We start from the raw sequence: 8,123 nt of genomic DNA on the forward strand, positions 1-8,123 counted from the left end.
CTATAGCTATAAACCTTTTGATTTTCACAAGATTTTTTAAGTTTTTACTATATACATACATGTATTTATAAAGATAATCAATGACCCCTCTGGGGCAGGGCCAATTTTGACTCTAGGGCTTTTATTTGAACAATCTTTGTAGACATTTACAATATATGTCTAAATAAAAAAGTGGGCCATGATGGCTCTTATATTACAAATTTGATTATGAAAGTTCAATCCCATATCAAATGGGCTGACCTGTGTGAAGTAGTTTTTGACCCTAGATGACCCATATTCAAATTTTACATAGAAATATTCATTCCCAAATTTTCCCGAAAAATTTTTAAAGGGAAAATTTGCCCTCAAAAAAAAAGCCCCTATTTGTTTCCAAAAAGGGGGTTTCCCAATTTTTTGGGGTGTTGGCTTAGTTTCATCCAGTTGACCAATATTTGAGACTGACCTAAGAATCACCTATACAAGCTGTCAGACCTATTTCCGGGATATTTGAATCTAAACAGTAGTGTCTAGAGTGTAAATAAGGTTTTTCCAGATATGGTCTGTGTGACCTACTTTCTGAACAAAAGTGACCCATATTTAAACTTGACCTAGAAATTATAATTACAACCTTTCTGACCAGTTTCCAGGATATTTGGACTGGAACAGTAGCCCCTGGAGTGTTAACAATGTTTTTCAATACTTATGCTGTGTGACGTAGATTTTGGCAACAGGTGATCCATGTTCTTGCTTGGCCTAGAAATCACCAAATCAACTTTACTGACCAGTTTCTAGGATATTTGGTTCAAAACAATAGCCTCTAGAGTGTTAATGTCTGGGCTGTGTGACCTAGTTTTGGACCGTCAACGACTTATTTTCCAACTTGAGATAGAAATGATCTGACCAATTTCAAGGATATCTGGATAAAAATAGCAGCATCTAGAGTGTTAACAAGATTTTTCAAAATGTGGTCTGTGACCTACTTTTTGACCCGAGGTCACCGATATTCAAGCTAGACCTAGAAATCATCAAATCAACCTGTCTGATCAATTTTCAGGATATTTGGATCACAACTAATTTTTGATCCCAGGTAACCCATATTCAAACTTGACCTTGAAATCATTATAACAACCTTTCTGAACATTTTCCAGGATATTCTAGGATAGCCCCTAGACTGTTGACAAGGTTTTTTTCCATATATTGTGTGTGTGACCTAGTTTTTGACCCCAGGAGACCCATATTCAAACTTTACTAAGAAATTATCAAAACAACCTTCATGACCAATTTCCAGGATATTTGAATCAAAAACAGTAGCCACTAAAGCGTCAACATTTTATTTAATTCTTTATTTTTAGCTCCTGTGATCTACATTTTGACTGGAGTTGACCAATATTTAAACTTGACTTGTATTTCGTTAAGACAAGCATTATGATCCAACCAAAACTGTGTCTGATAGAATGATAACAAACTGTTGACATTGCCAGACATAGACCAATCACCATACCTCACCTCAACCACTTAATTACTTTCATTAATTTGACCTTGACATTTAAGGTCTATTAAAGGTCAAGATCACATCTTAACTATAAAACATGTTTCTTTGGTTGCAAGTCTTCTTTTCACAAAGTATAAAGTTAATCATATCCAACATAAGTAAAAAAAAATGTGACAATTTAACCAAAATTCATTAATTTAAGGCTGCATGCCTTAGAATGACCCAAAATAGTTCAATAAAATCAAACATGAAACAAATTTACTAAGATTTTAGGAAAAAATAAATATGAAAGCTTCAAGTAATTATTTACATGTTATGTGCGTTTAATGGATGCTTTTTCAGCATTTATATCTATATTTGTCTGTGTTCAAAACATTTAACGCTTTTTTTCCCATGGATGCCCCCTTTTTTTGGGAAATTTAACGTGGGAGTAATTCCCATTGAAATGTCCCAAAATGTTTTCCTTTAAATTTTTTTTTTTTAATTTTTTTCAAAATTTTTTAAACACTTTAAAATCAATTTTAAAATTTTTTTCAAAAAAATCGAAATGAATCAAATAAATGAAAATTTGATTACCAGAAAAAAGAGAAAAAATTTTCAAAAATTTTAAACCATAAGGTAAATTTTTAAATTTACGAAAAAGGCCCAAGGCCTGTCGCCAATTTGAAGGTCTACCCTAAAAAATTTTTGTGTTCAAGTGTGAAGACAATCCATTAAAAAAAACAATTTAAAATTTGAAATGGGAAACATTTGAAAAAGTATTTTTCCCCAGAATCACAAAATTCAGTTCAAGCAAGCCCCCAAATTTTGGGGATTCGCACAATTTTAAAAAATTCTGAAATTTAGTTTTCAAATTCAATCAGCATAAAAAACACTTAAAAATTTTTGTTTTCAAAAAACAAACTAAAATTTAAAAGAAAATTTTTTCCCTTTCCTGACTGAATAAAGGGGTGTCAAAAAATTTTAAAAGGGAAAGAGGAAAAAGGTTTAATATAAAATTAAAATTTAAAATGTTTTTTTTTTCCTTTAATAAATTTTCTTATTCCAAAATTAAAATTTAAAAAATTAAACCTATCTATTCTGGGTTTAAACATTTGGGTTTGTCCCTGGAAAATTCTGTGAAATTCTCACATTCGAGGGGGTTTCAAAGTTTTTTGAATTTTTGAAAAATTTTCCCGAGAAAACAAAAAAAAACCCCTTTTCCCCTTGGGGTTTCGGGTAGGGGAATTTAAACTTGCTTTAAACCAAGAGCCCCAAAATATACGCCTCACCAACTTCTGACCAAAGATCACATGCCAACATGACAGAACATCCGGAAGTCATTAAAAATCTTACTTCCCAGGGAAAGACAGCTTGATTTGAACAAGTCTTGGTCCCAAAAACTAATGAAATTACTTATTTTCGTTACCATATGATTATATGTAGTGTTTTGTGTGAACCCTCTTGAACACACACCAAAAATCTGCCGTGGTTGGACTACCATTACCGAACATATCAGGACAGACTTTAACAGCCACTGCGTTCAAAAAACTCTTAAATATGATTTACAAATTAACCAGAACAAAATGCTGCAAAATTTTTACAATAGATCTGTGAAAATAAGTTGCAATCAACAATTTTCTTAAAGATGCTATAGTAGAAAATGAAACTTTAAAAAGCGATTGAACAAAAGATTAGATAACTAGAAAAAGAAGTTAAAGATACTGCAACAAAAATCCAACATGAACAACAACCCCAAGTTAAAAAAACAAAAACCATGTGAAATGACATCAACAAAATCACTTCAAAGCATCAGCTGATACTCCTAAACCATCTTCAACCACAACAACAAAAAACTGACCAACTGTTTACTAGAATTGAAAATAGCTCAGCAACTGGAATATTACACAATAAAAATAATAAGGCAAAAACACTAACAAAACCAATGAGGTTTGATGAATACACTTTTTGAATCAAATCAGCAATTCAAAAAACTCCTTCAGATTTGAGAAATCATTAGGAACATTTGATAAAAAAGGAAACTTAAAGAAAGAAACCAGCCCAACCAAGGATAAAAAGCTGGCATTACCAATGAAAAATGTCTTACCCTTTAGAAGTAATCAATGTTAAACTCCTCAAGATAAAAAGATTGCAATAATAACTGGTATTACGTGTTCTTCCTCAGGAACCAATTATTTGTAGCAAATTTACAAAAATTCTTTTAATTAAAAATGATAGACATTAAAAGTGGATCAATTTCAAAATACACAGCTTAATCGGGAAAAAATGGAATTTTCCCCAAAAGTAAAAAAAGGGGATAACGCTGTTACATTCCCAAAAAATTAAAAACAATCCCAGTTCATTTCCTTCCCCTCAACCCCTTTTCCCATGAAAAAAAAACTAAAAGTAGAGGGAATTTTTGCAGTGGAAAAAGCCATCATCAGGGGAAATTTTGCAGCATTTTTTAAACCCCGGGTAAATCCAAATCATGGTTTTAAAAGGGTAATTTTAAAAATTAAAAGTTAAAAAAAATCCAATGCGAAAATATCTTCAGTGACCCTGATTATGTCACCACAAACAGCCATTCAATCTATGTATCTGATGACGAAGTTATAAGGTTAAATTGGCAAGGAGAGATGATAGGAAGATATGTAGACAAATTAAGTCCACTCGGTATTTCACTGTTAGATGAGGGGTCCCTCTTGTGGGTGATTACTAACCTAAATGTATATATAGAGAAGTGTGTTGACTGTAAAGAACAGGACAACTAATACTGGAGAATGTAGAGGATCCTCAGCCCCACCCCCCCGCCCCACCCCCCGCCGTATGTTGGTGTTGCTGAAACATACACTTTATTTAGTTAAGTCAGCTACAACACAGAGAGTAAAACAATATTATCAAAATATATAAAATGATGAGAATAAGCAATGGTAACCCCAATGCAGACATAGATCAAAACATAATTATCATTACTTAAAGTTTTTAAACAATACTCACCAAAAGCCGTTTCTTATTTTGTATATGTGCTAATCAGGAAACTTATATTTGTGTTAGTTTTCATTACTAATTTATCAACTCCTTCAATGAAATAATATTATGCTTAGCCTGAGGCTTGTACAATAAAATTTTTCATTCAACACATTATTTAACTTACATTTAAACACTCTTCAATACCTCTATAATTATTCCCTCTATACACAAAATGAAATCTATTCAATAATAAATGAATTAAAATTTTAGGCTATACATTTTAAAAGACTTTAAATCCATCTATATATAATACAATATAAATAAGTAAAATATTATGATAACAAACATATGTTTAATTTATGTAATTTATTCATACCTCTTACTGGTTTCACAATATCATCAGGAGGATAATCAAAAATAAAAACGACGCCAATAAATAATGTGAGCTTGTATAAATGCTTGCTTGCCATATAAACCTCGTCTAAAGCTGGGGCCATATAAGCACAAGGTCATATAATCAGTAGCAATATTTCAATATAGCATTGTACACCAACCTAGGATGAATAACCAAGAAAGATGAGAGAAAGCATGTCACTACTAACCACATTAAGCAATTTTGCAGTGGGGAAAAACAATTAAATATTAAAATTGAACACTAATTCAACGTCATTTAAAGCTGTCACAATAAATATGATAAAATGGTATGAAACTAACAACGTGATTTACAGTAGCTCTTAGTATGTGATTGTTTTATTGTTGTTTTTTTAATGTATGTAAATATCTTCCGAACATGCATGGTATAACTTCTAAAGACCTGAAAATGAGAATAGTTTAGAGATGAGGTACAATAGGTGTAAAAGATGTGTTCAATATTTTCCACTGTTATCAGCTCCAGTGTATCTGGTAAATAATGCACCAAAAGCTGCTGTGAGTTTGATGACGAAGCAGTTTGCATTGGAACTAGGATCGCTAAACATTCGCAATGAACTCCGTTGAATCCGACTTTGGTGTTTGGACAGAAGGGTCAAATCATTTTATTGCGGCAAAGTCAAACCGATAAAGTTATTTTTTGAACGAACGCCAATGTTTCCCGGCTCCTAGAAAAAGGGAAAGTTAATAAATTTCGTATTAATCTAAAATTGATCTGTCTTCAATGGTTTCACAGACGGGGGAATGACGTCATCATTTGCAACAAAATTTAAATAAACAGTTCCTGAAGGAGACGAACTTAATGCTGTGATTTTCCTTTTTATTAAGTGTCTTTTAATAGTAATTCAAATGCATATTTAACTAGATATAATGCATGTTTTTAAATGCGTACAAATACAGTAAGTTTGACAATGAAATGGTATTTCTTGCCATATTTCTCTTCTTCTTCTTTCGATATCCAGTCTTTTAAATGTTACTTATATCGTCTTGATTTAACAAAATGGCTGTATACAAAATAAATCACGTGTTATATAATGCTTGGCTAGTTCACAAACAAATAAAACATTTAACTACGCTATCAAAACATTATTACCATGCTCATGTTGAGTTGTTGTTCTGTTTAAATATATTTGAATAAGTTGTTTAAAATAAGGTCTCAAATAGACCATTCATCTCTCTAGAAGGATAGCCCATCTACAAATTTTCCCAGTATTTACCTCAATTCCTAATTCCAAAATTGAACATTAAATTAGGCAAAATTAGACTCTTTCGCCACCCACATAGTTCTATTTCAGAAGAGACGATCGTCCTATATGTAATATGCATCAATAGTTACAAACAATAAAGTATAAAGCTGGTTTTAATTATAAGCTGTTCTGGCCCCTTTAAAAAGGTTTTACTTTAACAACTCGCCCTTTGCAAATTTTGGTGTACTTAAATTTACACCGGGGGGGGGGGGGGTTTTAATTTTCCCCAACATTTAATTCCCTGAGTTAAATTTTTGGGAATTTTTATTCTCTTTAAATAAAAATTTCCCAATAAAAGGGGGGATTGTCACCCCCCAAAAAAGGAAAGGGGGACCTTAAACTCGCATTTTTTCCGGGTTTTTGTGCCCAAAAACATTGATTTTTTTAATGAACTAGGTACTTCGGGGGTTTTGGTTTTTTTTTTGGCCCTAGAGCTGTTTTCCCTATAATTTTTGAAAGAGAACCCAAGGTGATATTACATCCCTAATTTTTGGAAAAACTTTTTCTGAGATCTATTAAAATCCAAGACTTTTTCTTTTGCAGTGACATTAGTTTAAATTTAATTTTTAAAAAAAGGCAAACATTTAAAATTTTTTGGGGGGGCCTGAGTTTCCCCCGTAAATTTGTTTGTATAATACCAAGTCCCTCGAAATTTAAGAGATGATTAAAAAAACCCAAATGTCCACTTTATACGTGTATTGGTAAAAGCGTCCCAAAATCCAAAGGCGGGAAACCTTTTATGCCCCCAAAAGTGATAATGATTAAAAATAATTTTTTAGATGCCCAACCCAAAAATTTTAAACCTCTGGGATAAAATGTTTTTTTTTAATCAAAAAAAGGACAAAATTATGGGATTTTTCCTAAAATTTTTAAATACACAAGTAATAATTTCAAGCAGGGGCCCAATTTTGGGAAACACCTTTGGCAAAAATTTAAAAAACCCTTTTTTTGGGAAACGGGGTAACGGGTTTGTTTAGCGTTTACCGGAAATAGCCCTAAACCACCGAAAACAAAAGTAAAAAGGTGTACGTCAAGTTCACCCGAGGTAATGTTTCAACTTATTTCTCCATCATAACTTAATCGATTTTTATCACACACCCGTACGCGTGCCGATTAAGCGACTCCGTAATTATGGTATTGCACGGCCTAGCATATATTTTGACGAGACGTCGTTAGTGTTATACAAACATAGTGTAAATACGCAATAAATGTGAAGCGTTATATACTGTAGGCGCGTCAATGAAAAATGACTCTTATTTCATTTTAAACAGTCTTTATTTTGGGTATGTGATAAAAAATAGAATATCAAATTCGTGTAAGTTCATTACTTACCTATTGTACTCGTATTGCACCGGTTGAATAAAATTATATTATGCGAGCCTCTGGCGATCATAATATTATTTTATTCAACGAGTGCTGAACTTACACTCATTCAATATCCTCTGTTTCTGAACTGACAACAATAGGCAGTACTGTTTTTTTTTTTGCAATTTTGCTAAATGCAGGTCGAGTTGATGGGTGACCATTCAAATACAAGTAGAGGGAAGTCTATATTTTGTATTTAAGACGGATTTTGATGTAGAAACTGCGTTTTGGGCTTGATTAGTGGTAAATATCAACATCGTTTGCAAATGTCAACAAATTTGCTACAATTTATCTACAATTTAACAAAATGTATTCAATTTGCAGAAAAAAGAAAATACTGCTATAAAACTAGACATATTTAGCTTCACAAAATTGTTAAGTTTGGTAAAATCGATTATGTTATGATGGAAGGAAATGTACATCTTTTTACTTTCGTTTTCAATGTTTTGAACGGCTATTTCCGGTGAACGCGTACAAAGTGAGGGAGCTCTGAACCCTGAAGGAGGAAGGGTTTAAAATTTTTTTTCTATTTTAAACTTTTTTTTTTTTTTTTTAAAAAAGGGATTTTGGCGGTATGCTGACACAAGGACATGATTTATAAAATTTTGTAGATTTATTACACAATGCTTCATGCAAAATGTATAAGCTCATGGCATTGCAGT

Source organism: Ruditapes philippinarum, unplaced genomic scaffold, assembly GCF_026571515.1.
Source record: "Ruditapes philippinarum isolate M1 unplaced genomic scaffold, ASM2657151v2 ctg4752_1_1_1_1, whole genome shotgun sequence".
NCBI classification, from domain to species: domain Eukaryota; kingdom Metazoa; phylum Mollusca; class Bivalvia; order Venerida; family Veneridae; genus Ruditapes; species Ruditapes philippinarum.